At 34.1% G+C, this 14,758-nt stretch overlaps 1 protein-coding gene and 1 pseudogene across 2 annotated transcripts in view; both read right to left on the bottom strand.

The window, feature by feature from the left end:
• Positions 1 to 14,758, bottom strand: part of UNC5C (unc-5 netrin receptor C) — a 326,765-nt gene that overhangs the window by 209,664 nt on the left and 102,343 nt on the right. The window lies entirely within an intron of this gene.
• On the bottom strand, positions 23 to 142 carry LOC118608898 (annotated as a pseudogene).

The following is a 14,758-nucleotide window of genomic DNA, read 5'->3' as shown; positions in this document are numbered from 1 at the left end:
CCCTTATTTTTTTTATTTTTTATGCCTACAGCACCTGGTCTTCCTAGGTGGTCTCCCATCCAAGTACTAACCAGGCCCTGACCCTGCTTAACTTCCAAGCTCAGACAAGATCAGGCTTGTTCAAGGTGGCATGGCTGTAGACTTTTTCAGTCTATTCTTGAATTATGCTTGCTTTAAGAACTAGGTGGAACAAATGACTAGATGCTATCTTGAGGACAATGATTTAAATGAAAAACTAAGGGGAAAAGTGTATAAATATGACGACACGAATTCTCTGCTGTCATGTATAAGTGCTACCTCGATTCCTTGGCTCTAGGGGATAGAATGAAAATTAATATGTGAAAATTAAAAAAAAAAGATAGAATTTGATTTAAGATCAATGAGATTTTTCTAGCAGTTAGAACCATTAGTACCAATTCACTATAAATATGCTTTTATCAGTATTACTGAAATATGCTTTCACTTTTAAAACTATGACATCCTTATCAAAATGTCTATATGTCATGTCCAAGTCACATTAAAACAGAGCAAATTAAACAGCTTGTGCTTCTGGGATAAGTAAATATTTAATAGTGTGTGCAATGTAAAGCTATTAGAAAGGACCCAGCACCTAGTAGAGCTCCTGTCCTGCCACAAGGTAAACATTCCATAAAGATGTATGGAATGCATACATTAGAATTAGATTAATGCTAGGAGAGCTCTACATTCTGTTCCAGTAACTTATAGAGTATTAAATCTAGTGTCTCATTTACTTCTTTAAACAGGTTGATTCTACAACACTTCTCTTACTGGCGAGAAACTGAGGCCAAAGAACTTACCCAAGGTTAAGTGCTGAAAAAGAGAATTAAACCTAGGTCTGTTCAATGATCCAATCCACGTGCTTACCCACAGTCTGGCTTGAGTGACCTCCATATACTCCTCTTCCTCCAGCAAATTTTGTTATACATTTCTGAATGACCCCATCAGAACCTCTGTGGTATGAAGAAACTACAGCTCTAATGACATACAGAAAATCGAATTGTATATGGAAATGATTTTACCAGGTGGAGATTTAATACATCTTTTTACATAAATTAGCACTGTAAATCCTGAACGTGCATTAAGTTTAATCATTTGTTTTAAATGTGTGTCCCTACACACGTAGCTTTTTGACCTATGTTCTGTTACTTTCATTATTAATAAACTCCCAATGTTTGACATCAAGCACTTGTTGCATAGTGATTTTCACATTTAGTGAGCAGGAAAAATTATCCTCTTGATGACAATTTTGCAATTCTCCTTCAAAATGTTTCCTTGGGATGTTGTTCAGATTGATTAAAACTAATTTAGAGAAAATAGGAGGCAAGCATCTTCAGTTCCTAAGCAAATTAGTATCATATAAAGTCTCTGTAATCGACATAAGATTTCAATGTATTTCATCATTCACATGGTGATTATTCATGAAGTAGAGCTAAGGCAGAAGGAAATGGGGCAGGCACAAAGGGAATGGGTAGGCCAATGTGCATGCATGGGGCTGAGTGTATGCCTCTGGCATTGTGCCAAGTCCAAATAAAAATGTGATTAGCTGTTGTTTTGTCATAGCCACACCAGTTATTTCCTCTCCCTTGACCTGTTATCGAGTACAATTAAAACAACTATATATGAATACAGGAAATACAAAGCATGTGAGAGAGAGAGTCTTTTAAAATCCAAGCATGCTCTATAAATTTTATGCAAAGAATTCTATACATAATGAGCATTTTGGGGTAAGCAGTACCTGTTTTCTCTCTCATAACATCAATTGCCAAAGATTAGGGATAGTCTCCAAATAAATAATTATGATTTATCCATGAATTTACCTACATGCTTTATGAGTCTGCTTATACTTTTAGTTTTATCTCTTTAAAGCAGTTTTAATCTTCTGTTGAACCTAGTATTTCATTTTATTAGACTTAAATGCCTCTCCTCCAAACTTCATAGAATGATTCCAAATTCTGGAATTTCACAAAGTACGCTTTCTTACTGTGGGGTCAGTCAGTTCTTGCAGAAAGTTAAAGAAACTTAAAGATGTCTTCCTGTTTTTTCCCTTCTGCACCTTTCCTCCTCCTTGTAGGCTGCCTCTCCCTCCAAGCACCACAGAGTCTCTGGCTGCTACTTGTCCCAAAGAAAATGACTTACTGATAAATTAAAATGTTTAATGATCACATGAACTGATTAGAAACTTTATTTTCACTCATACTTTTTATAGAGAAAGAGTAACATAGAGATGAACAAGAAATCAGAGAGGAACTGTTTTCTGAATGGGCCTTATCCTATAAACTCATCTTATGACCAATTTCTCCTCTTAGGTCAAAGGAACAGTAAGGACCCAAGGCTCTCACACATGACTGTAGACTCTGATGGCTTTATAACACTTAGTCTTGCTACAGTGAATGATTTACATGTTTCAAAAACAACTGTGTCCTCCTTTGAAACATCAGTTTGTGGTTATTGTTCTTTTTCAGAATTCGATTAGAAAACCGTCCAAGTTTGATCAGAAATGCCACAACAAGGTATTTTCGCTTTGATTTGTTGATAGTTTCTGGAAATGAGGAGGAATTTCATGTTTTCTTTTAAGCAATTTTTAGAATAAAATTTGTCAGGGATTTTAAGAAACACAAAATTAAGAAAGAAATGTTAAAAAGAAAATGCACGACAAGTAATCACGCCGAGATCTAAAATGTACATCTGAAAAGAGAGAAAGAGAGACCAGGTGGGTGAAGGAGAAGCATGTGCAGTAACCTGAGGCCTGTCTTCTACTACAGCAACATGAGTATCATTTACTGAACAAGAACCAGCTGCCGTGGCTCTGACTCCTGAGCATTAAGAGAAAAGTTGGTATCTAACACCGCCAGCCATGACAGAAAAAAGTAAAGCTTTCATTGCTAACGAGACAAAATCTTTCTTTACGAAGATGAAAAACGATTACGAGACAGTCCCTGTTTTTCATCCAAATCAAAGCGGACACAGCCAAATGTCCCAGACTAACTCCCTTCCTCCCTAAAACTGCTGTCCTCCTCCATTCCCACCTCTTATGACTTCAGAACATTTTTCTGCTGCTCACTTTCTAGATCGCTGCCTTCAGTTTGTTTTGGGAGATCCACCTCATTAGGTGAGACACAATAATCTTCAATATTTTTGATATCCCATAAGTTCCTTTCTCACAGAAAGATATCTGGAATTGAGATAATACAAACAAAAATAAAGACTTACTTAAGTTAAAGTCAACATTCCAACAGCTGAAACATTCAGATATCAAATTTATGGTAAATGATTAATGGAGATGGAGTAAAGGTAGTTTTTTGGTTGGTTTCTAAACAGTCCCTTTTGCTCACTCAGTTTTATAGCAGGGAAATTTAGATGACAAAGTAACCTTGCTATTATGTAAACATATATGGAGAAAGTGATTCTTAGTTTCTTAAGATGATGAAATCCACAGAGAACTCAAATAATTTTCTGAAAAACTAGTAGTTTACTCCATGTGCCTTTATGTCCATAGACTCTCTATGATGATATAAAATTTGTTTTCTATTAAACCATTTTATTAGTGATTAGAATGAAATCATACTTGATTCTACAGCTCGAGTTTCCCCTTTGAGCAAAGGTGAACACTAAAAATAGGTTGTATTCCCTCTGATTCCAGGGAGAATATGCTATGGGCTCAGCAGCCTAATGCAGCTGGCTGCCAGTAAAGAATTTATGGTAAATGCTATTTATGCCCACTCAATTAAAGTAAACGGATATTTATTGAGTGCCACTGTACATAAGACAGAGTGTCGCGGTAATGTGGTAATGCAGTCACCACCTTTCTACCCTATAGCTCCTCAAACTTTTCTTCTTTCAGAGGTCCACACCCAGAGAATTCATTCCTCTAGTCGTGCTTTTCTGGTACATACTGAACATTTAAAAATACTTACTACTCTTGATGCTATATTGGATGTATTAAATAATGTAAAATTCTCAAAACAAAGGATTCTTACCTCCTGAAATTTCTAAACTATAAGTTCAGAATAGCTCAACAGTTTTTAAAGAAATGGGTAGTCTGAATCTTGCTTAGAAGAGCTTATGAATAAAAGGAACTTGATAGGCAACATAATATTTCCATAATTTGTGATGGTATTTTAATGAAGAAATGGCATTTTCAACATTTCTGCTTTAGAGGTCCTGAGAATAAACACAAATAATCAATTGTGAAAACAAAGCATTAGTAAGCATTTAGAATTTGTTAATTTAATCTGTACTCACTGTGTGTCTGACAAAAGATGGATCAGGTTAAATAATACGATGAAAACTCACTGAACACGTACCAAGACTGGCTCTTTACATTCCAATTCCAGTTATTCTTAGTTGTTACATTCACTTTAGGTGTCAAATGTAAAATCCAGTCTGATTCAGTCTATTTTATAAGCAATTTCATTGAGAATATCAGACATATTTGTGTCAGAAGACACAAAACAACAAAAATTCAATATTTTCATAAGTCTAAAGATTCAACAAACTTAATTTGTTCTAGCTGCTAGCACTTGTACACTTTTATTTTTTAAAAAGGAATTAGTAAACATTTTCTAATAAAATTTTATGTAATTATGTTTTATTGATGCATATGCTAAAATACATAATTTTTTTTTCGATTTCTAAATTGGTTTAAACTCATTTATTTGTTCATTTTGTATTGCTTTCTTTTAAATGGGAGGTTTTTTAAAGATTTTATTACAAATGAGTTGTAATAATAAAACATTTCAATAAAACATCGGCTTCAGTACAAAGGTTCTATAAACAGTGTAGGAAACATACTCTTACCTCTCAGGGAAGTATCTGTACACTGTCATTGTGAGTAACATGGAAAACATACATGAGGCTCAAAGAAGGAGCAGAAAAGGGAAATATACATAATCTAGTTTACATTTTAAAGGAGCTTAAATAAAGAAAAGTTTCTAATAAAGAAGAACAAAAGCTACTTTGATCAAATTCTATAAAATCATATGATTAGCACTTGAGATTAGCAAACCAAGGCCAGCTCAAGATATAATTCCAGGTCTACCACGTATTTGATGTTGAGATTTTGGACCAATTCTCTGAAAGGTTTAACTATCTTCTATAATGTTCTAGCTCAGGATTTTCATTCCATCTAATTTAAGGAATATAAATAAAAGTAATGTTTTTCCCTCTTTCAATTATCAAACATGTATTTCCCACTGTTTGTGTCTAAGCAAATAACTCTGCATCATCAAAATGTCCACGTAATCTTTTTGGAATGAACTTTCTTGACTTCGGTTACCCTAAAAGTCTCTTCGCTTTTGAATACCACCTTATAACTGTTGTGTATTCTTCGGAAAGGCAAAAAAAGGCCTAATAAACTATGAAGGATAATATCTGAATCAATGGTTTACAGACAAGCAAAAAGAAAAAGACCAGAGGAAACCTCCACAAGTTCACCTTTCTCTGTCCCTCATCTCCCTCCTTCATTCCTGGAATTTGTCTATTTATTTTTAACAAGGTTAGGAAAGTAAAAATAAATTAAATTTGATGTTTTTTATGAAACATCTATTTGAATACTTAGTATTATTTCTGGTACTATGGTAGACTAAAAAAGAAAGATGTTCTTTTGGTTTCTGCTCTTAAGTACCATATCTATTATTTGATATTTGATTTCAAATAAGAATCAGAAAGTTAAAACCAAAATTACTTCACACTCATTTCTACTACACACTCTTTTACACATACACAGAGTCTTAACTGTTAACAGTTTCAATCACAATATGAAATATAATGGTGTTAGGCAAACGAATGTTTATGAATAATTTAATGTAACTATTTCAGAGCCCTAAAATAACACTCTTTTTTATTGTGTTTTCCTAAGCTCTCAGTAAGCTAATTGCTGCATGGAAGAGTCCCTATCATATCTCCTGTTATGGATTTTATGGTTCATTTTACTGAAATACTTCTTCCTCTCTTTATTATTTAGGACTTGGCTGCTTTTTTCTTTAATACTTTATTACCAAGATAGGAAATCAAGTTGATAATGTCCTATGGATCATAACAAGTTCACCTATTTGCTCTAGTAGATCTGTGGTAACAGCAAGGGCCAACTGAACACAACACGTCAGATGTGCTGACTGGTCCCAAGACAGCAGGCAACATGTAACAAAAAAGAGAAGTTCAAGACCTCACTGAAGACAACAAGCTGCAGCCACCGCTTCCCAGCTGAGTGACACGAAGCCTATACTGGAAACGTTACTTGTTTAGGTAGGCACACATGAAAAATTAATTTCCCGATTATCTGTATTTGCATGGTAATAAAAACTTCATTTTCCTGGCTTGTTCTGGCTTCAATTAGCAATTTCTTTATTATACCTGAAATTTAGGCAAGGAGGAAAAAAGAAGGCTGTAGAAAATGTCCCTCTGGAAACAGCACGCTAATGGAGCTTATCACTACCATCATTAATTTAATCAAAAACCTTGAGGCAGAGGGCTAGAGCAATCTGTTAAGAAAACATTTTCTAAAATGAGAGTGCTTCCCATTTCAATTAGGGTCTTGCTCCTTTTTCTCTTTGAGACATTCTTTTTCTGTGTTCTTTCTCCCCTGCTCCACCCCCATTCCAGACAATGATTAGATCTTGAGCTGGGGCTATATTTTTTAGTAAAGAATGTCTTCTTAAAAATGGAAAATTTTGCAGCAACATTGTTCTCCACTAACTTTTTTAACTGATTTCTTTTTTATTGAATGACATCTCAATTAGTTCATACACACTATGCCAAAGATAAAGTCCTTGTATCTCAATGAGAGAATACTCCAGAGAATGGAGTTTTTTGCTTCATGGTGTGCATGTTAATATGCTATTCTCTTTAATTAGTTTTACAGATAATGGCTGTCAGTGGACAATTCTGTTGTAGTTGTATATGTGAATTATAACTTTGTTGATTTTTAAGCCTCAGGAACATAATTATTAAACATATATTAGGTGGTGGTGGTCTCTGCTCAACAACGAGACTTCTCTCTCCCACCTTCAGGGAATACCTTTACTAATACAAACAAATCCTTTCACAGTGATGACGCTTTCTATATGAAAAGGTTACACCTTCTGCTAGAGAGAATTTCTTGAGCCAAAAATCAAGTGAGTATCCTAAAAGGAATCTCTCTCTGGGAGTTGGAGGAACCAAGACTGCATTTTGGAACTCTGATGCTAAAGATGACAGTGATGCAGCCATGCTACCCAGAATACATGGGAAACTTCTCCAACTGTATTTACTGACAGCTTATCCAGCAGATGCTTCTAAATGGCACGAGGAGGCAAAGTGCCTGCTCTCGACTCATCTTTCCCAATGCAGTTTTATTTTTAAAAATTTAGCTATAAGTGGCACCATGGAATGATGAGGTCAGAAAATAGCTTGTAAAGGATTCTATTTGTGGACCACTATAAAATCTGAAAAACACTTTCATAATAAAATACGTTTGCAAGACAGAAGAAAACATTTTTAATATTGTTGTTTTCCATTCAAACCAATACATTTTGAAGGTTTTTTTTTTTTTTCTGTTTTAGCTTTCAATATTTACGTTTGGAAATTGGTGAAGATAAGTCACAAAAAATATATTTTACAAAGCATTTAAGGAGTAATGTCCTTTAAAAATTAAGAAAAGATGTTTAAAGGCATAAGTAAGCTCAGTCTTTTTTTAGAAAAATGCAGACTCTGTGCCCATTTCTATATTCCTGGGAAAGAAGTACTTGTCCATGTGAGTGTTTGTATTGGGGTGATCAAGAGCCAGGCTCCAGCAACTTTAAAGTAAATATTCTCTAGCATATCCATAATCTTCTAAACTTGAAGATATGAACTATACTAAAATAAGCACATAAGTATAGTTATTATTGTTCTGGAACTAACAGAAATATGCTCCTGTCTAAACTTAGAGAGAGAGATTAACATTGATAACTATACAAGAAAATTAATCAGTTTCCACAAACAGCAAATACTAACTAAAAAGGCCAGCATTCATTCACACGTAAAAAGCTATTGTTTCTTACATGAGGGAAAAATTATAAAGGGCTCTATTTTTCTCTCTCTGGTTTGTGAAATTCTTAGTAAATCATATTGAGAGATAAGAAACCTGACGAGATACTTCTGAAGGTACTAAGATATCATGAAAATAAATAAATAAACTGGAATAACCCTTCACATCTCTCTCCCCCCACTCACTCCATGTATGCATGCCCATTCATAGACACCAATATTGGAATACCAAAATTATCATATGTAGATATATTTTTTAATGTATGAAAAATAGGTAATACCCATTTCTCACATAGTCAGGAACCCTGCTGAATGCTCAATCCTCTCTAACCTTCCAATATGATAACAGATTTACTTTTACAGATGAGGAAGCCGAAGCACAGAGAAGTACAGAAACTAGAAGCCACTGCACTGGGATCAAAACTCTCCACTGTGAAACTATTCTACAGAAGGGGAAAGAATTGCAATAGGGTTTAGGAAATTTGAATCAGTTACATTCTTGCCCATTATCGTGACTCTGGACTTCCATTTTCTCATTTCAAAAATACCTAAATTAATTAAAGTTGTGGATTTCAATGTCACTTTTCAGCTCCCATCAGCATAATCTTTTAAATTGTAAGTTGCCCCCCCACCCCAACAAGTTTAGTGGTGAAAGGACAGTTGAAATCACCAAATGTCAGCTCTCTCCCTCCATTAAGGAAAGCTCTTCTATAGTATCTTTGATTTACAATGATATTCCTACAGAAATTCTTATAATGAAAAGCACAGCCTATAGGTCATAAGATATTGTTAAAAGTTTGTTAGAAATATCTTTTTTGTTAAGTTGTATAAAGTTAACTTTATACCTACCCATAAGATCTAAATATTGATCCACGTCTTTTGTTTTTTTATATCCTTTGTTTTTATATGACTTACTACAAATGTGAAGAAACTAGAATTATTACATGAAGTTTTGAAAAATACAGGAATATTACATATAAATAAAAACCTATAATTCAACCACCCAAAGAAATCCATTAAAAATGATTTCTTAGCACTTAGTTTAATGTATATATTTCAACCTTAAAAAATTCAACTTTGATCTAGTGATCTTTTACTCAACATTATAATGCGAATATTTATCCATGCTAGTAACAATTTTTGGTGAATATGATTCTTATAAGTTCTTTAGCTTCTTTATATTTTTAATTTTTAATTACAACTTTAAGCATTTTTGAATAATTCAGATATTCCAACTCATAACTATCATTTCCTTTATTGTTTCTTCATTTGAAATCAATTTCAATTCTAAAGAGTTAAATATTTGCTTTTATTTTCCTGCATAATTTTTATGGTTTCTTAGTATTTTCCTTGCTATCTCTTTAATCTATCATTTACTCTGGCATATATTTATATGGTTGAGAAACTATAAATTTTGCGAAACCTCACAAATGATATTCTTCTAGGCCTTCGGATATTTTAAATCTTTGATCATGCTTATCATTTCTCTTCTATCCAATGACAAGTTTTCTCTATGTTAAATATGATTAATTCCTTTTTTCAAAAAGGTTTGAAAAGTAGTCTCCTCTGTACATTCTCATATTTTGCCATTTTATTAGGAAGTGTGATGTTCACAACCAAACACAATTTTTAAAAGGTGTATTGTCCATACATTTTAGGGCAATAAATTATAATTCCATAAATGCAACTAAGATTAAATATACTTGTTGACTACCACATTATAACCTTGGCATGTATTCAACTGGATCTTAACTGAAATATCCCAGATCTTTTCATATGAACCAACATTGCCAAACCCTATTTTTAGAAAATGCTGGCAATTAATCCGAAAGCCTTTCATCTATGAGGCTGTATATATGCTTTTGATATACATTATGTTTTCAAGTGATGATTGTGTTTCTGACTTAAATAAGATATGCAATTACTCAGAAATCTAGAAGGAGACTCAATGAATGGCTTTGATGGGAGTGATAATGTGGAGTATACAGATACTAGAGTCTCTATTCAGTAATCCTTCCTCATAAACACACCAAAACATGATGGCAATAGAGCGAGCAATACTTTCATCTAAAACACATACCTATGGTATGATTATAATAGAGATTTCAAGGAGTTCCTTTAAGAACGCCAAGAAACAAACTTAAAACTCCCCCAGAATAAAAGAGGAATTTTAGGCACCAAAAGAACTGAGCTCACTACTTTTTTTGCAAAGCCCTTTGTGATCTTCTTAAGCTCATCTATTCAGAGTAAAGGTCAAGTGGGCACACCCAGCAATTCTGTTTTCCCACAAAGCTGCTACAGTTTTCTGTCTCCTGACAGCTCCATCACTAGGAGTCCATTATCTTTCATTCTGTTTCCAGCACCACCCAGATCCTTAACTGGAAACCCACTAAACAGCTCCTTTCTTTCATGGGTTGACTTTCAGCTTCTTGTAATGGCTTCATGTTATACATCTAAAAGCTTTCTTCCCTTGCTCTGTTTGTTTAAGGAGGGCAATTTGAGAAAGCACAACCCACCCTAAACAAGTCTTTCACTACTTAGTAGAGCAAATACAAGTACATTTTCTAATGAAGGCCTCTTCTAGTTCATTAGGTGGCACTTGAAAAGTAGCAGTTAGATAACATGTCTGAAATTGTCTAAAAGACTGTCTTAAGAATTTGATTTCTACTTAAAGGAGCGCTTTGCATCTTCCTTTAAAGAATAGTTAGTAATTCTTTTTTAAAAAACTGGAGTTTACTGTCTAATCACATAGACTACAGGTTGTGTCTGCATTCTCTCAAGAGTTCATGGAGCAAACTCTTTTTCTTGTTCCAATACTTGTTTCAATTAGTAGCTGTTTTCTTGTTCAAGTCTTAATCCAGATCAAGAAATCAAACACGACAAAATAAAATGTAGTGTTTCTGAGTTGACAGCTACTTGGAAGATCAAAAAATCAAATCCTCCCACTTTCAAAGTAAAATGGAGAAAAAGGAAATGAAAAAAAAAAAAGTTGCTCCTGGCAGGCTTTAAGCTTTCCATTTAAAGGTGTTTGTAGACTAATGTGATCAGAGTGGGGCCAAAGAAGTCATGTTCACAGCAGGAGAGTCAACACATTAAGTTTAAACTCAAGATAGCTGTTTTCTTTCATTTCTTACATTTCAGTGCATATTTTCTTGCCATTTCTTGACTGACGATTCTTGACACATAAGTATACATTCAATCACACACATATCCTTAACCAGGAAAATAGGTATGGATAACTTCCTGAAAAACTATCAGCCAAAATAAATGAACATAGGATTTCTTCAGTTTGAAGGTAAATGCGTATCTTAACATTAATGTTGGCAGCAGGATAATGCTATTTATGTATTTATTTAAATTTCATTTAAAATATATTAAAAATAAATATATTTTTTAAATGCCTTGTTTACCATCAGTTACTGAAAAGAAATGCACACAAAAATATAGGTTACAGGTCCCAAATGGCAGAATTTAAGATTAGTTCTTTCATTTTATCTTTGTCACATGACATTGTTTGAACTCATTGCTATTGTTCTCTTCCTAATGTTTATGAGACAAAGTCAGTGAAGAGAGCAGTTTGAATTATTAGGTAGCAGTTATCTTAAAATAAAATGTATTCAGAAAGCCATTCCTCTCACATGTTACATCATGACTTGTTATTTCTGTAAGGTTTCCACCCTTGGTAGTTCCAGTAGAATAGCTGCATTGAAAGCAGCTATCATCTTAAAATGATGATAGACCCAAGATCGCATGGAGGCAAAGAACACAAAAAGGCAATGGCGGCCAAGGCACACAGCTGACAGGAATTCTGGTGGTGCTTGGCAGGATATTGCCCTAAATTCTTGACTTGGCTACGAGAACTCTGTAATCTGGTCTCAACTCACTTCTCCAACTTCATCTTTATATCACACTTCCTCAACCACTCGCATGTCATTCTTCATCCAGGTAGATTTATTTGCGGCCATTTTTTTCGCTAGCCCCTAAGTCTTTCCACTTGAATTCACTTCTACCTAAATGTCTTCACCTTCTCATTCTCATTAATCCCAACTGCCTGACTAGGTAATTCCCACTCAACCATCAGTACTCAGCTTGAATCACAGTGCCACTACCACATCGATTTTTGTTTCCCTCCTGTGCGTTTCACAGCACCTCTTACTGGTCCCCGTAACATTCTATAGTGGTGATGCTATAAAAGCAAAAGTTTCCAGAATGTGTCCAAAAATCACAGGCATCAGAATCTCCTCAGAGGCTTGTAAAACACAGCATTTCTGGGTCTCGCCATTGTTCTACTGAATTAAAATCTCTGGGAATGGAGATGAAAAATCTGCATTTTAAGCCTTCAAGACAACATCTATCCATCCTACCTTCAGAGCCACTGAAGGAAAATATATTCTTTGAAGGAGTGAAAGCAGAGATTAAAAATAATTTAGTTTTTTTTTTTATATAACATACTGAGGGAATCAGAGTAAAGATTCAAAAACATAATATTTTAAAGATGGACTATAGCCTTTGCAATGAAGGTAGAACCATCTACATGTCTGAAATTCATAATTCTTTAGATGATTTTCTCCCTTCTCTAGTTTAGAAAAATAAAACCGTGCCCTATATATGTCAATTCCATTACTTCCTGAAAGACATAGAATAATGACTCCTTTACAGAAGACTGAAGAAAAGTGCACGTGTGTGTGTGTGTGTGTGTGTGTGTGTGTGTATTCCAGAGAACTACTTTTAAAAGAGACATTTTAATTAACCCCAATTTAGTAGACAATGCTGAAACACTGGGGACTTAAGACATTCCTGACCTATAGCTGTTTAGTAATAATGATGATGATAAATGAGGCTACATTCTCCAGTCTAGAAATACTTGCCACAGGCATGATTTCTGAACATTTTCCTTCTCTCACTTCTCAATGCCCCATATCAAGTAATAATGAAGTTAAGCACAAGAATAGAAAACGGAGGGAACCAAATGAAAAAGATGTAAAAGGAAACGAATATAAATGAGGTGATGCGGCTCTACATTTTTTAAAATTCAAATTCTAATGAAGATAGTTTAGAAATTGGAATGACCCTCAAGGTTGGTTCTGCAATGAGTATTTGTGATTCCTGAACAATTTTGGTGTTATTTCTCAGGTTTTAATTAGCAGTTGGTGGCACCCTAAAAAGATTCTCAGCAATTTCTTGTAGACTCCAGGCCATTTGCTCTCATTATGAAAGTCAGCTTTCATCGTTCCTGTAGTATGGTTGATCTTAGCACAGTTGCTAACGCCAACAATCATCTAATTATTTTCTGTGTAACCTGGAGAATAAAAATAAATTCCTCTGTAAAAACGTACAACATATTTTCTTTTTAAAATGTCTGATGGCTTTTCAGAAAAAAGGAAGTAACCATATAGTCTTCTAATTCTAAACTATTTCTTTATGTGTGTCAAAAACATTGATTTTGGCATTTTGCCTACACCAAGAAAATCTGTGCTTTGAAGGCAAGGAGCGACTGACTTACACAGAGACTGTTATAATCTCTTACCCCCTACCTTCTTGGAAAAGCAGAATTCACAGTGGTTGGTCAGAACACTGTTTGGGGCTGGAATAGAGCAAGACCACTCAGAAGTTCCTAGAGCCAATTAAATACCCCTGATTTACTGATTTAATAAAGGAACTCTGTCTTCTGACCTCAAAGGGTCAATAAGAACAAACATCAATAAAAGGGAAATGTTTTCACTGAAAACATAGGGAGATCAAGCACGAGGTTCCTAATGTGATTCTGCAATGCACTAATTTATCAGTGAAATCTCATGGTGGGTAACAACTCATCAAAGAAAAGAGCAATCTCTGTTCCACAGCCTTCAGCTGATGCTACTTAAATTTTCACGGACAGGTTAGAAGCCAAACTATTGAGTATACCAAGACTCTTGGGCACATTTAGCTAACTTTCAAAGAAACAACAGTTCTTTCTTTTATGTCATTCAAGTTAACCACAAACCTGAAAAAAAAAAAAAAAAAAAAACTTAAAGCAGAATCTTCTGTAGATAAGTGATCACACAAATAGTGTGTCCATTTTTGTTCTGCTACACTGATAGGTGCTGGTGGACAGCTGATGATTGGTGGATTTTAGTCTAAGAGAGTTATTTTTGTACTTACTCTAAGAAATACCTTGTCAAAAGATTTGATATTTTAAGTGATGTAAAACCACACAAATAATTTGAAAAATTTTTTAAAGCTACAGGATATACTTATTATCATAAAAGCAGGTACTAATTCCATAATAATAAAACCTCATAGAAAAAGAATCAAGGATTATGCTAGAAAAATCCTTCCTTTGGGTTGTGGGATTTTGCATAATTATTATATCTTATTATTTTTGAGCATTTACTTATTTTTTCACCATTTTTACAGTGACTATGAATACAAACATACATCAAAGCTGAAGAGATTTTTCAGTAAGTACCTATGTATCTAGCATGTAGATCTTAACAGTAACTTTACTTGTTTTATTAAATTCAATATATCTATCAATCGGTCATTTTGGGATGCATTTCAAAGTAAATTATAGACTCCAGTACACTTTTCTTTAAATATTTAAGGATGTATATTATTATTCAGAGCTCAATATTCGTTTTTTATATAATATTTACACAAAATAGAGTTCACCAATATTAAGTGCAAATTCATTAAGTTTTGAGAAATGCACACAGCCTCATCCTGATTGAAATCCAAACCTTCTACCAAGTGT

This window comes from Rousettus aegyptiacus, unplaced genomic scaffold, assembly GCF_014176215.1.
Source record: "Rousettus aegyptiacus isolate mRouAeg1 unplaced genomic scaffold, mRouAeg1.p scaffold_m13_p_10, whole genome shotgun sequence".
NCBI lineage: Eukaryota > Metazoa > Chordata > Mammalia > Chiroptera > Pteropodidae > Rousettus > Rousettus aegyptiacus.
Note: the sequence above shows the minus strand (reverse complement) of the source record. Positions and strands in the feature narration are given on the sequence as shown.